Below are 15,897 nucleotides of genomic sequence, written 5' to 3' on the forward strand. Positions count from 1 at the left end.
TATCTGTTAGCACTTGGAGTAGATTGTTGGATAGAGAAAATATGTAGTTGTGGCATTGACATCACTAACACTTGTGTGAGTGGAGATAATATTGTTATATTGAGTGATGAGAAACTTTCCTTAGAACTTGATTTTCCATATCATTTTTCTTATTAGTGTTTTGGCTTCACATTGGATCTTGAAAGTGGTTGAAGAAGAGTGATAGTGCAATATGGATATATGAAGATATAGTCTTCATGATCAAGCCGTGGATATTCATTTTGCATTTTGTGGATGTCAGTGTTGGTTTGGAGATATGGGCATGATGTTCTAGGCTTAAACATATTATGGGTTATGAGAATTTGTGTTGAGGTGAACTTATGTGAAATTGTTGGTAAGAAAAATTTGGTTGAGTCTTGAAAATTTGCATTTCTAGACTGAGAGTTATTCTTTTTCTAGAATAGAAATTTTTCCACAAATTTTCTTAAACATTTCCAATGGTTGATCTATTAATTACTTTGCTCAAAAACCATTCCATTTTCGTAAGCTAGTACAAACTAATGAAAAGGTTAGAGTTGACTTTGGTTAACTTAGATCTTAGTAGGTAATTTGTATGATGCACCCAAAAGGGATATTAACTTTTGGGGTTAAAGCAATTGAGTTGGATAGAGTTTGGAGTTGGTATAGAAAAGTGGCTGTTGCACTTTTCTAAGAAGGGTAACCCTTGTGTCTTTCTTCTGTAGCATAATGCTGGGTGACAGGTTACATCTTGCATTTTGTTAAACTCTATGAGAGTAGTGAGCTCTCACTAATATTGATTTGGTCTTGGTAGTCTTGTGTTTTGGCTGAGGATGGTGATATCCAACTTAGTTGTTTAAGGTTGAAATGTTAGTACCCATACTATAGCTTTGTCTATGAGGAGTTTGTGTACCAATATGTGTCCATCTCATTGTCTTCACTTTACTTTCGACTGAGTGTTAATTATGCATAGCTAACTTCTTCAAGGCATGTTTAGAGCTATTGGCTAGACGTGTTAGTGAGCTTATTGCGGTTGAGTTGGATTTGGATGGTCATTTAATTTGTGTTTGTCCATAAATCTTTCTTTCATGCCTGAGGTATTACGCTGGACAAATATATAACTCGATGGCACGAATTTAGTGTTGGGTCTTGTAAAGACAAGTTAAGAAGTGATTGTTGGTTGCTTTGCAACTAGTGATTACTTGTGGACTTTGTTGAGGACTATTGACACTTGCCTCTCTCGATGAAGATTTAGCAGTGATAGGCTTGCTTTACCGAATAATGTTGCAGAAAATCATGTTGTTAAACTTATATGGGTTTTCCATGTTGGCATGTCAATTTCTTTGTAGATATCATTTGGTTATGTTTAGTCCATGGTGTTGGATTTCATTGAGTCTTGGATGTGGTGAATCACTCTTTGATGATACATTATCTATAATTGAGTTTTGCTGAAGGATTAGTCTCGGATATTGACTAAAGTATCTTCGACTTTCGTTAGCTTGGTTGCTAGAGAGTTTTGAGTGGTGATTCACTCTTGCTTTCTTCTAACTTTATCCTGGTGTTGATGGCATTGAAGTGATGCCTTGTTGTTGACATTATTGATGTTGAGATTTGAGTGAAATGAGATGTCTCTCTTTAGGATTGATATTGAGTTTCATTAGTCTTGATAAAGATCGTGTTGATAATTTGGCTTTAGCTTTGTGTTGTTGGCATTCATGCATTTGCTAGTTAACAACTGTATTGACGTTCAAATGAACTGAGTGGCAAATTGAGTTAGTTATATTCCAAATGAGATTATTTAGTAGGGGTTGAGCTTTGGCTTTTCCTTGAAAAGTGATTTAATCGTAAACTATATTAACTTTTCGAGAGGAAGAGTTAGTGATCGGTATTGAAGTGATTCAATCCTTGTTGGATTTCAGTTGGGATATATTGATCAGTGATGATTTTTCTTATGCTTGTTATTTAGTGAGTTACGTCTAACTATAGATGAATTCATGAATGATCGTTTAGTGATCATATGTTGAGCATAGCTCCTTTGTGCTTGGCTTTTGGATTGATGTAGATATGTTCTTCATTAGCTTTATATTATAAAGTTTAACTTCTGAATATGTTGAGGAGGATATTGTGGGTTATACCATGATTTCTTTTTTACTATTGAAGTTAGTTCATGCGAGGCTTATGATCATTGTTAGGCAAGACTTAGCTATAACTTTCTTTGAGCTTTTGGTTCCTTGAGTTTTCATGCTTGTGGTCCATTTATTTGAAGTTGTTAGAGAAGACATTTTGGCTTATAACTTTGTTGTTGAAGTTGGCAATTACATTTAGCAATCATTAGTGATAACTGACTATCATCTAAGATGATTGATTATCCTTGTCAAAGGTTTTGCTTGATTGTTGTTGATATAGAATGATTCATTGTTCTTCAAGATGGTGAATTCTTTTTTCAACAATGAGTATGTATCTCTTTTTGATGGGATGATTGATGATCTTTCATGATAGTTAGTTGTTCACTTTGATGATTTTTGGCTTTTTGCATTACCACATGTTCTTTATAGTTTGCTTTAGATTGGTCTCTTGGGTTTAAGATATCAATAAGATGTTGCTAACGCTTGCTTAAGAAACTCTGGTTCCTTGGTGTTATTGACAAGGATCTATTTAGATTAGTTGGTGCAATAGTTTGTATGAATGAGTGTTTATTGGTTTTGCCACATTCATTTTGTTTTATTGATTATTGCTCAAGTTAGTTTTGATAGATTAAAATGTTATTTCCTTTGAGTGATACATTTGCAAGTATTTTGCTTGCCAGTCAATAATACTTTATGTTCTTTGAGTTGTTTTAGTAAGTTGTTTGACATACTGTCTGCCATTTTCAGTAATTAAGTTTCATCCTTGAGTTTCCTTGATGATACATTGGCTATTGAATTTTGTTAGATAGTGAATTGTATATTTTCCAAACATGATGACCTTGATGGTTCCTATACTGTAATACTGGTTTATCGGCTGATAACTTACTTGGAATACTTTCATGTTCTAAACTAAGCTTTATTCATTGATAATTAAGTCTCTAAGATATCATTGTTTATGACTTTGATATTGTCCATCTATTAACCTTTGAATTTGGGCCAGTATAGGCAGACTAACTTCGGCACTTCGTGTGCATGGTGAAATCTTTAGTCATGGGGTAGCTACTGTCGATTGGTCACATCACCTACTTCTCTATCAATGTTCCTTATTCGGTTTAAAGGGTGTGACCATGTAAACAACTCTAACTACCTATTTACAGTAATTTATCTAAACCTTATCGACAGATTTGGTTTCTTTGCTCATGAGGGTTGGGGCCTCTAGCTTCTCTCTCTATATCCGTGCGGGCAGGGGCATATCACACTTTTGTAAGCTGGGTGACACCCAGAGCAATAAGGGTGGCTAATTCCGTTGGTCATGTCCTTGTCGGCGACAACTGGAAGGTGTCTAAATTGGTAGCACATCCGCATTAGACAAAGATATTAGCCTAACTCATTTAAGTTGATCCATTTCTCACAAAGTGTGCATACTATGAAATTTTTCTGGAGTTGTTTCCTTGGCGGTATTTTAGACTAGAGTATGCATTGACGAGGACGTTGATCTTCCCTTAGGGGGGGAGAGTGTCGCGAATGTGACTTCGGATATCGAAAGTTACCTATCAACTAGTCATTTTGGATATTCTTTCTTTACTGCCATGACAGCAGAAGGTCAGTAATGTTAGACTTATTATCAATTTTCGCCTAAGCTAGTTGAGAAACTGATCTTTGTGTGTGCACTTGACCAAATGAGCATAAGGACAGAATTCTTAAGTGCTATTAGTCAAGCATACTTGACCTAGTTAGAGAAACTCATTCGTTAACTTGCACTTGCTAGTGTTGGGAACCCCCGCAATATTGAGTTTACTCTTTCAATATTCGCTAAATGATAGCTTACCATGTTTGCCAAACACCCTCGCTATCATGCCCTTTGTGTTAGTCTTATTTCAGTCCCAAATGCTATTTATGGAAAGTGTTTAGATTCGCTTATTTGGCATATCTACAAAATATAGAGATTGTCCTGAACATGATAGTGTTCGTCCTGTGTCCAAATTCGCAATCTAAGGACATTCCAAATTTAGTAAGTTTCAAGCTTGTCCCAGAGACTAACTCCTAGTAGGGATAGTGGGTAAGTCGAGCATAGCTGACTAACTTGAGGCATAGTTTAGCTCCCACTTACGTGCCTATCCTTGTTCTGCATTTGGCTTGAGTCTAAGCCCAAGCTCTACACTATACTAGTTGATGGAGTACTTATATCCTCACATTAGGCCACTGATATGCTGAAATAGTGCCAAACTCTGTTTGGCTCCATTTTGTATGCTGGTCTTGGCATTATGATGCTGGTTGCTCTAGGACTGATCCAAGTTGCTCCGGGCTCTTATCCCTTCGCTCCTTGGGCTATATGCTTAAAAGTCATTTCATTCTCCAGTGCCATTGCTCCTTGGCTCCATGTTTAGGAGTTTGGCACTGTTCCTTCGTTCAATGGCCCAAGGCCCTGAAACTCAGGTTCCACACAACTGTCCTTTGGACATATGGCATGTGACATGTGGCATATGGAGGGTTAGGTTCCACTTCATGGTTATTCTATGGTAAATCACCATAGGATAAAGGGTGAAAACCACATGCGTTACACTTCTTTAGTTTGTGAGGACGGACCTGATGATCATTTACGGCTAGTGGTGCCTTTAGTCTTTATTCCACGGTTTCTCCATGCCTACTATGATTCTCTTGTTCTAGATGAGCATATGGGACATCGTCATGTGACTGAGTAGTTGCGTAGGTCTTTCTATTGGCCGGAGATGCGATGCGATATTATCCAATATGTGCGTAGCTATGTTTAGTGTCAAGCTCGTAATACTCCCTCTCATGTTGCGGAAGGACGGTTAGAGTTAATTGTAATTTCCCATCCATTTGAGTTGGTAGTGTTTGATCTTATAGGACTTTTTCCACGATCAACTGCTAGCAATGAGTATGTTATTATTGCTTCTGACTACTTAACTTGTTGGGTGGAAGTTGGTGCTCTTGCTAGCAGCTCTGCAACTATTGTTGGATACTTCTAGTGTTCTAACATTTTTGTCCAAAGCAGATTCTTTTGGATAATGGTCCTGCATTTATGGCTGAGGCATTTTAGCCATGCTTTGACATCTTGGTTGGGGATACACCACACTTTCACAAATGCTTATCATTCACAATTAAATAGTTTGGTGGAATGGCTTGTTTAGATGTTCAAATGGATGATCGTGAAGTACATGAACTTTCAGCATTCGGATTGAGATGGTTATTTGACATCTCTTCGGTATGCATATGTTACAGAGGTGCAAAGTTCTGTTGGTGCTTCACCATATAAACTCATATATATTAATGATCCAATATTACCAACGGAGCTAGGTTTACCTTCACGATTGCCACGAGCTGCTGATGCTAGGTCGTGGGATCAATATTTGATGAACATTTTTCCACTTATCCAAGTTGAGTCTGTCGAACACTTAAGCCGTGTATAAGTAGGATAACAATAACGCTACAAATCCCATCATTGTCCACCTACGGAGTACAAAGTGGATGACTTAGTGTTAATCTGTTTTCCCCATCTTACAATATGTGGTTTATCTAAGAGGCTTCTTGTTCCATGGAAAGAACCATATTGGGTGTTATGGCAAGTTGAACCACAAGTTTATGAGGTTTGGCATGACGTTCAGTAGGCCGATCTTCCAGAAATTGTGTCTATGCAACAGTTGAAACACTTTATACAAAGGGATCCAGAACAATTGATACCACCTACAAATCCACTGATGCCTCCTCATGATATTCCCTCAAATCCCTGCCCATTTACAAGAGAACTCTAATGGTCTTCCATTATTCTAAGAGGAGGGGATGATGTAAGGTTCAAGTGTATGGATGATGCCATATATTAATATTAGCATAGTGGGATTTTAATAGTTATTGTATTGGTTTCAATCTGGACCGCTCGCTCCTATTTATAAACTATTAATTAATATGCACATCTTCTGTATTCCCTTTCCATATTCCATGCACTCATAAAACAAAATATTTATACCTTCGAACTTTTTCTCAAAATGAAATTATTCTAACTTTGCAACAAAATTTTGAAAGCCAGCTGGTAAAGACCAGTCTTATGCTACAACTTCTGGAAGAATAGCAGTCCCAGGTGAGATCAATATGAGAGTTGCCCATGGCAAGTGAGGAGCTGCAAAACAACTTCTCATCGTGTCTTAGATTGTGTTCTTTGAGCGAGCTAATATCTTACCTTCACATTGACACCATCATTCACGATCCTGTTCTCTGCCTTGTACTTGAGGAAGTCATTCCCTGGAAGAAATTCATGCATGAGAGTAGCGAAGGACGTCTGTAGTACTCCAACTTACCACTTCCTGCTGACGATGATCCTCTGCCTGCCAGCAGTGCCTCCTGAGCGTGAATTCCTTGCATCGCACCAAGAGAAGCACTTTGCCAATGTCCACGCGTGCACAAGTACCTTGTGGCTTTCCGAAAGCACCCCTCATTCCAGTTTGTAGCCTATGAAACCAGAAACAATCGTCAAAGCTTGCTTCAGGAGAATTTTCTTCTCTCACCTATCAGCACCAGCGCAGGAAAGCATCTTGTTTATCTGGAGGACATGGAAGGGATGGACCCTTATGCGGAGATGGAAAGCGTCTTTCCCGTTGTACTTTGTCACTTGTTAGTGGTAATGCGCGCCACCTCGAAGGCCTCGCTCGAGTCATTCTCGTTCTCACAGCTCATAGTAAGGGAACTCGTCCATGCCCTTCTTCTTCTTCAGATTATGATCTTAGGATCTGGGACACTGCGGCAAGAAGCGGGATTTCGGGTATGTCATGCTCAAGAGAGCACTCCAATAAGGACCCTAACCCCTAAAGCCGTTGGATTTAATGGGTCTGGGCTCCGAGCTCCGAGAGAATGTGATCACTGAGATGGGCAGTGAGATTCTAACTTAGTTGGAATATTATTTTATTTTTTATTCACTAAATCAAATGTTTATACACACAGCAGTCCCATGGAGATTTCCATTCTCAATAATCGATTTACGCAGGAAAATCTTAATTTTATTGTCCCGACTTTGGTTACACAGTAAATCTATATATTTTAGGAAATTCATATGAAAGTCATATCGGCATTGCTAGATGGCTCTCGATGGCCACTCCTTCTGGCCTTCAACGCCTTGGAAACTGGGACTATTATTGTTGGACGCAGATGACAATTGGTGTGTAGGCTCGAAGCCTCTCTCAGCCGTGGTCTCCAACCACAAGATGTCCAGCAGTGGTGCACTGGAAGTCAAGAGTGATGCAGCCTAACCAGCTTCACAAACCCAATTCCTGCTAAAGATCGCTTCTTTATGAAGAAACCTTATGTTAAGCAACTTAATAGAATAAGTTGTTTAGAAAGTTTGAAATGCAAGTAAGTTTCAGGCCACATTTCCGAATCTAAATCGGTTTAAGAAAGAAAATTCTTAGCCCCGGTGAATGTGACGGTTGTTTCGTCCAATTCATTGTCACTGTCCATGCTTGATTTGCAGGAGGCTCGGCACACCCCCTTTGAATTACATGAGCGTGTGGTCTGGCCTTCTTCCGCAGATCAAATGTGCTTGGAGCACGCTAATTATATACATTGCAGAAGTTATGGATATAAGCAAGAGTTATCTCAATCCTGATTATAATTGAAGTGGTGTATGTCAAGTGTGAGCAATGTAAAGGAGACAAGCAGAACTAGTGTTGTAAGAGTGACAAGTTAGGATAGTATTAAGGAAATGAAATGGAGCACACCTACTTCATTGCTTTACACTTAGACTGTACTGGTGCCTTTCAAACGCACACCTTGTTCTTGTTCTGTGTTAGAGGATGCTTCCTTTGTCCCTTCAGTGCCAATGGCTGTAGCAAGAGCTACAAACAAGAAAGCATGTTAGTCATTGCTAATTAACTAAAAATGGTTTTTTTTCTGCTGTCCTTCCACTCCCAATGACCTGTTGTTCCTCCACTAGATCTTGTAGCTTATCTCCTGGAAAAAAAAATAAAAATTTGAAGTGTTATGAAAGAAACTTTTACATGCTTAACTTCAGGATTTTGTTTGTTGTTGTCCTTGTGGTCAGGCTTTTCATGGTCGTTGCCTAAATCCCCACCATCTCCATCTCCTTCATCAAAATTCTAAGAGATATTTTTGCAACATGAACAACTAAATGTTACATTCATCACTAACTTGTGTGCACAACTTTGGCCAGAAGCATAACATTTGAATTTCGAATGCATTCTTAAAGAACAGAGAGAGACACAAAAGAAAAACTTTCATTTGGTTTATTATTGAGCATCATTTCCTTTGGAATTTTGGAGCGGCAATTGGGAAGGGTACTTGGACACCTTTTAGTTGCAACTGCTCCATCACAGAGACGATCACTGTTGCAGTGAAAACTACTCATTGGCACTGCATGAAAGCAGTAGGAAAAGTGTGACTTTTCTGTAGTGAACAAGAAGCTAGTTTCTTGCCAAGCCACACGTGAATTTCATGTCTTGCATAGTTAGTCTCTTCCCTGCAAATGCAATGAGATCCACTTTTGTTGAACCAAGATTGTAGTCCACATGAGTTTTACTCTTGGCTATGTTGATGCCTTACATTGACATTAGGAGCTCCATATAGTGCTACTTTTTCCATCCTGAATTTGAAGGCTTGGATGTAATTGGCACCACAACAACCTCCATTGTCGATATTCCACATAGACAAGTGCCACTTTCTTAGTACTGGTATACATGGTGTCTATGTGCTTCCTCCACATGTTGTGTCCCTGACATGCTCCACTTGAACTTCCTCCTGTCACTTGCCAATACCGCTAATTGCTTGCACAATTCACATTGCATTTCCCAGAACTCTAATGCTTCCAACCCTGTAATTGCTTCCTTCTTTAGCAAAGCTCTAGGAGCTTTTGTGAGACAACACCTTTAATAAACTCAATGACACTATCAGATGTTAAATTCTTAAAGTCTTCCAGTGAGGAAGTTCTTATTGCGCAGAACCTACAATAAAAAATAATTAAAAACCATATTCAAAAACATATGCTTAAGCCCATTAGAAAACACAGTCATAATCCTGAGTGAGAAACAAGAACACAAGAACTCAACATCAAAGAAAGCAACCCACCATAGAAAGCAATGGCTCTGACAAGGGCAATAAAATGTAAACTTATCTACAAAGTCTTACCCTTCTTTCTCTTCTGAGTGCTCCTAATACTTGCCACTTCCACCCACTAACGGAATAGGACTCATGCATGGAAGATCTTTGTGCTGCTCCAAGCCACCGGCTCATTCTCAAACCCTCACAAAACCCTAATGAAAACAACACCAACACTAAACTTTGATGCATTGCAATGCCTTTCAAACTTGGATGTTGTTAGAGTCCTCTTGACTTGCATCTAAATTGTCCTCAACTACATCTTCCCTATTTGCCACATCTAGTTGAAACTCATTCTCCCATGGCTTTGTTTCTGTAAAACTAATATAAAATCCAATAAAAAAACCAAATTAAGTATGTCTATTTTGGATGATCTCTATTAGCATCTGCATAATTTTTCCAATGATCCTAAACACATCACTCTATTTGGTTTTAGGTTTCTTTTCCATATTATGGTTTTTTGAATACTTATGAAAATCTTATAGAGGGATTATTGCAACTTGCTCTTCACTATAACAAAATAATGTAATTGCATGTAGTGTCTCACAACAAAATGGAATAATAAATTGAGCCTAAATAAAAATTCATTAGAAAGCTGATTAAATAATTCAACTCAAATCAACTTATCTGTACTAATTGAAAAAGCAAGAGAGTAATATTTTATCACAAACACTAGTATCCCTTTATATTTATTTTAAAATTTACAAGTGAAAACTATTAAGCCTAAGTACCTTTATGTTCTACCTATTCTTTTAGTCTGCTATTCGCAATATTGATGATTTACTCTTCCCATACTTGACATTTTCAGTAACTTGTATTATGCTTGATGAACCAAATATAAAATTTACTGTTTAAACACTAAATGCATTGAAAAACTTACTTGAATAGCATCCAATGCATATTTAACTTTCACACAATCCTTAAAGAATTCTTTATCCATTAAAATGAATTGAGTGTATCTTGTCTTGATTTTAAGAATGTATGATCAGTAAAATCTGGCTTGTTTTAGCTTATCCTCTATTACCCAAATTTAATATCTTGACACTGAGTGCTCCACTATTTTGTTGCATTGTTCTTATAAAAATAAACCTATCCTAAGTCTTGTACACCACAATGCTCATTCAAATGCTTAGATTATTGATAAGCTAATAAAACACTAAGTATTTCTCAATATTATGCTCCCTATGCCATGGCAAAATTATTAAACAATGGTCTAAAAAAGCACTATAAGCTTATGTTGGTTGTTATTAATATTTTTTTATGATGTTAGTAGGACTTATATGGATGGTCACTAGAAACACTTTAACATATTTGTGAGTACTAGAAGTGCTAAATGGAGAGGAGCATATGTATATACTATGAAGGGCATATTCTTGATGACAATTTCAACTATAAAAAATTTGGAAATTACTAGATTGTAGCTTGTAGAGTGTGACTTCAAAAAATTTACATAACATTATAACTAACTCAAAAACCATAGAGAGAATGTAGGAAAAGCATAAGATGTGATATATATCAATGAAAATTGAGCTTATACCATTTTCTTTGATATCATATATAACACAAAAGAGCCTTTAATGATTATTTTATTCCTATATATCCCCTCAAGATTTCAAAGATCTATGGTGACAATATATCCAAATTTCATCCCATGATCACATGTGCTACACTTACAAATTTTACAAAGTTAGTTTTTAAAATGATTTGTATTTATGTTTAAATTATATGAAATAGAAGTTGATTTCTAGAGAAGTGGTGAAGTATTCTTCTTGGATAGATACTTTTGTTGATCATCCCAACATAATGGTCGTATGGTTACAATTTTCATCTTTGTTGATAATAGCACTATAAAACCATAATTTTGCACATTTTTGTAGTGTATATAATCATAGGATAAGATATAAAAATATTATCATTGTAGATATTTAAAATTTAGAGGATGTATAAGGATAAAATAGCCATTAAAGGCTTTTTCATCAAGCAATTGCCTTTTTATCAATTGGTTTGAGAAGAGAGAGATAACTCATTAAGCATTTCTCCCTTTTTTAGTTGGTTTAAAATGAGAGAGATAAAATGTGTGATATGTGGTATTAGAGCAAATGGTATGGGTTTAATTCCCATTAATTGGTGGTTACTTAAAGTATAATATACCTTTGAGTAAAATATATTCCTACTCATAAAATTGAAATCATGCATATTGAGCAAATGATATTGCCCATCTTTTGTACAAACCTCCATATTTAGTTGAAAAATTGCATAAAAGCACAAATGTGTTAATGTTCTTTTGAGATCTTTTTGCTCAAGAATTCCCCACTCAATCAGTGTTAACTTGCAAAAGGGCATCTTCAATCCATTTGACTTGAATTGAATCAGTGTTTGAAATCTAAAATACATAAGTGAAATGCCCTTTAATAGAAATAGTGTCCCCAAGTATCACTACAATTGGGCAATATTGGTTTAATTTCCAATCTGTATGAGAACCAAAAATCACCTCTAAAACTAACTTATATCCTTTCCAATGGGAATTATAATGTGGGAGAATAGAAATCTCTCTTAAAACGAGCTCAACTAAAAGTATAGAAGTGTGATTAAATGCCATTTGGCAAGGGGCTAAGATTTACCACCAATTAGCATCCACTTAAAGTGATGAATAGGAATCTACATAAAAGTATTTGTAAAACGAAATAAACTTATATTACCTTAAGAAATAGAAATCCAAAAGATAAATCTTACTAAACATACTTTCCTCAGAAGAAAACTTGGATTTTATTGTCTACAATGACAGATTTCTTTTGTGATTTTCACAAAACAAATCTTTCCTAGAAATAGTAATTTAGCATTCTAAATACAAACCAAGTTCTTATTGAGTTACCTTAGCTAGTAGTGGCTTGCCCATTAAGTTAATCAGGTTGTTGAGTGCTGTTAGATTAAGTTTTGTTATTTATAAACTAAGTCAATATCATTCCATATGGCCTATACATGTTCTCCAAAAAAAGTACTACCTGTCAGGAATCCCCCAATTCTTGCCACATTCCTGACTCTCGCCGGATTCCTGACTTGCAGACCACATTCCTGACTCTCGAGACACTTCCCGATTCCTGAGTCTCAGGCCACATTCCTGATGATGATGTGGCGCCTCCTCGACCTCAGCTATATTTAGGCCGTCCTCGATCCAAGAGTGGTGGAGCTTCATCAACCTATAGTATATATAGGTTAGCCTTGTTCCATTTCTCCACAATCTGAATCAACGCCAGTCTAAGGCCTTTTCTTTGTTTCCACTAGCTTTTTCTCTGTCTTTTTGCATTTTCCAGTCTTGATCTTGTCAGGGGTCTTGACAGTTTGATTCAGATTGTGTTTTTTCGTTTTTTGATTTAGCTCATTTTGATTGTTTGATTACCTTTGCCTTTTTTTCCCCCTTTCTTCTTTCTTCTTGCCAATGGAGTCTCCAAGCCATCCTAATTTCTTTGCTGAAGTCCTTGCAAAAATCCAGTCTGAGAATACCGAGCTGAAGGCGACCCTTCTTCGCATGCAGCAAGAGCTTGCTTCACTTTCGGCTCAAGGATCCAGCAAAGTTCCTGAACCGAAGGTGAGCTTCCCGGCGAAATTTTCAGGCAAGCGTTCGGAGCTTCGCGGATTCCTGAACCAGATGGAGTTGATCTTCGCACTTCAACATCGGCAGTACCCTACTCCCGAGTCTCAAATCAGCGCGATTGGGACGTTGCTCGAAGGTGCAGCTTTGTCATGGTTTTCTCCTCTTTTGGAGAAGAGCATGAAAGGGGTCGTGGTTCCAGAGCTGATGGATCTTCAATTGTTCAAAGAGAAGCTCGAAGCATGTTTTGGTGAGACGGATCGGGTTCGGGCTGCTACCACAAAGATGAGACGTCTCTCTCAGGGGTCTCGTCCTGCTTCGATCTACGCTGCAGAGTTCCAACTCCTTGCTTTGGACACTTAGTGGGATGAGCGGGCCCTGATTGACCAATTTCGTTTCGGCCTCAACAACGGTGTCAAGGATTTGTTGCTCACCATGGAGGATCCCAAGGACCTGTCGGATGCCATCAACAAAGCTGTTAGATGTGACAATCGTCTCTTTGAACGTCGTCAGGAAAGTCGCCGCGCCGCTGTTTTTCCGTCCTAGACTCAGGAATCCCAGCTTGAGTCTTCGGGGCATACTCCTGAACCTACTGCTCCGGTTCCGATGGATATTTCTGGTACTCCCCGACTCATTAGAGGGAAGTTGAGTCCTGCTGAGAAGCAACGTCGAATATCTCATAATCTTTGCCTCTATTGTGCTGATCCTAATCACAAAGCAGCTGTATGTTCCAAGAAGCCTCCTCGACTGCTCGAGTTCACTCTGCCTCAAAGTCCACCTCTATTACAGTCGGGAAACGACCCTGTCCAAACAGAGTAGGAGCTGTCTGTTTGGACTCCCCGAATAAAAATCACTTTTCTTCTTTATCAAGCTCCTCACCACCTTTCATCAAAGCCACCACCAATTCCCGCAACTTCCGCGTCCCATGTCTCCTTTCTTTCACCGGACAATCAGGACTCAAGGCTCTGGCGTTACTGGACTCGGGTGCAACTTCCTGCTTCATGGACACGGACTTTGCTGCCCGACATCACGTTCCTCTTTCTCCTACCATACGGGATTTGAGGGTTGAAGGCATCGGCGGGCATTTTGTGTCTTCATCTTCTGGACTTAGGGAAACATTGCCCGTTCGAGTACACATCGGGTCCACTGTCACCGATATCGCCTTCAACATCATCAATAGCAAGTCCTCCTCTGTGGTGCTCGGTCTTCCGTGGTTCCAACTACATCAGCCTCAGATCTGTTGGAAGGAATTACAGCTCATCTCTCCCACGGCTTCCCCTGCTGTTCATCGAGTCCGAATCAGGAAAAGTTCCCTAAACTCAAATCGGGGTTCTGTTCCTGACTCTATAAAGTTTTCACCCTCTTATTTTTCCTCTCTTCCATCTTACATTGAACCGTATCCTCGTCTCATCATTCCATTTAGTTGTACACCTCCTCCTATCTCCACAATCACTATGAAAGAACTCCTTCATGAAGAACCTCTTTTTCTTTTTGCTTTGCATGTTTCTCCTGTCAGTCTTCCTGAGAAGTATCATGATTTTGGGGATGTGTTTGACAAGAAAAAAGCTAGTGTACTGCCTGTTCATCGGCCTTATGATTGTCCCATTGATTTACAGGAAGGAGCGTCACCTCCGTGGGGGCCTATCTACGGGTTATCCCCATCCGAGCTTAAGGCCCTCAAAGAGTACGTGGATGAGAACCTTGCCTCGGGCTACATTCAGCATTCGCAGTCCCCGGTTGGAGCGCCTGTCTTCTTTGTCAAGAAGAAGGATGGGAGCTTGCGGCTAGTCATCGACTACCGAGGTTTGAACAAGGTGACTGTTCGGAACCGTTATCTGCTGCCCCTGATCTCGGACCTGTTGGAACGCCTCGGCGGTGCCCGCTTCTTCACCAAGATCGACCTCCGTGGAGCATACAACCTGATCCGGATTTGGCCTGGTGATGAATGGAAGACTGCGTTCCGAACCCGCTATGGCCACTTCGAGTACACTGTCATGCCATTTGGCTTGACAAATGCTCCAGCAGTTTTCCAACACATGGCGAACGATGTCTTTCGGGAGTTTCTTGATCAGATGGTGATCGTCTACCTCGATGACATCCTCATCTACTCAAAAACTCAGGAGGAGCATGACGAACATGTACGCAAGGTGCTAGCGAAGCTGCGAGAACACGGCCTATACGTGAAGCTTGAGAAATGTTCCTTTGATCAGCAGTCTGTGGAGTTCCTTGGGTACATTGTCACTCCTGAGGGTATCACGATGGATCCTGCCAAAGTCAAGACTATTCTCGAATGGGAGCCTCCACAATCAATGTCGGACGTTCAGGTTTTCCTTGGCTTCGCCAACTTCTACCGCAAATTCATTGATCACTACTCTGACATTTGTAAGCTCCTGAATTTGGACTTCCCGGGAGGTCACCCAGCTCAGTACTATTCAAACCCAAGGACGCTTAACTCCAACTATCCCAAGACCCTTAACCGATTGGAAAAGGGGGTGCACTCTTGTTCATGGGCCCTTTCCCTCTATATTTGAACCCCATGGATCGTCTCTCGAGTCGTTCCCTTTGGTTGCTTACAATCCACCACGCTTCCCTGCAAGTTCACGCCCTCGTGAACGGAAGCTGAGAGCCACAGCTCTCCCGAGAGCCTCGCTCTCTTGACACCTTACCTCTCGGGTCGAGCCCAGTGGGAGCAAACTGGACCAGCCAGATGTCAATCAACATGTGGTGCGATTCCCCTAGCCAACCAACAGAGTCGGACCCGAGACCCCTCTGATACCAAATGTAAGCTCCTTGAATTTGGACTTAGTCTCTGGCTCGATCTCGGACCCGATTTTGGATCCGACTTCGGATTCGGTTTTGGACTCGATCTCGGACTCGATCTCGGACCCGATCTCGGACCCGACCTCGGACTCGACCTCGGACTCGGTCTCGGACCCGATCTCGGACCCGACCTCGGACTCGACCTCGGACTCGGTCTCGGACCCGATTTCGGATCTCGGACTCCGTCTCGAACTCGGTCTCGAACTCGGACTCGAACTCGGTCCCCGAGTCAGTCTTGGACTCGAT

The 15,897-nt window shown here is 39.7% G+C and overlaps 1 pseudogene; it reads right to left on the minus strand.

Annotated features, from left to right (window-relative positions):
• Positions 1-6,225: 6,225 nt before the first annotated feature.
• On the minus strand, positions 6,226-6,906 carry LOC112343255 (annotated as a pseudogene).
• Positions 6,907-15,897: the final 8,991 nt, after the last annotated feature.

Source organism: Selaginella moellendorffii, unplaced genomic scaffold, assembly GCF_000143415.4.
Source record: "Selaginella moellendorffii unplaced genomic scaffold, v1.0 SELMOscaffold_140, whole genome shotgun sequence".
Classification (NCBI taxonomy): domain Eukaryota; kingdom Viridiplantae; phylum Streptophyta; class Lycopodiopsida; order Selaginellales; family Selaginellaceae; genus Selaginella; species Selaginella moellendorffii.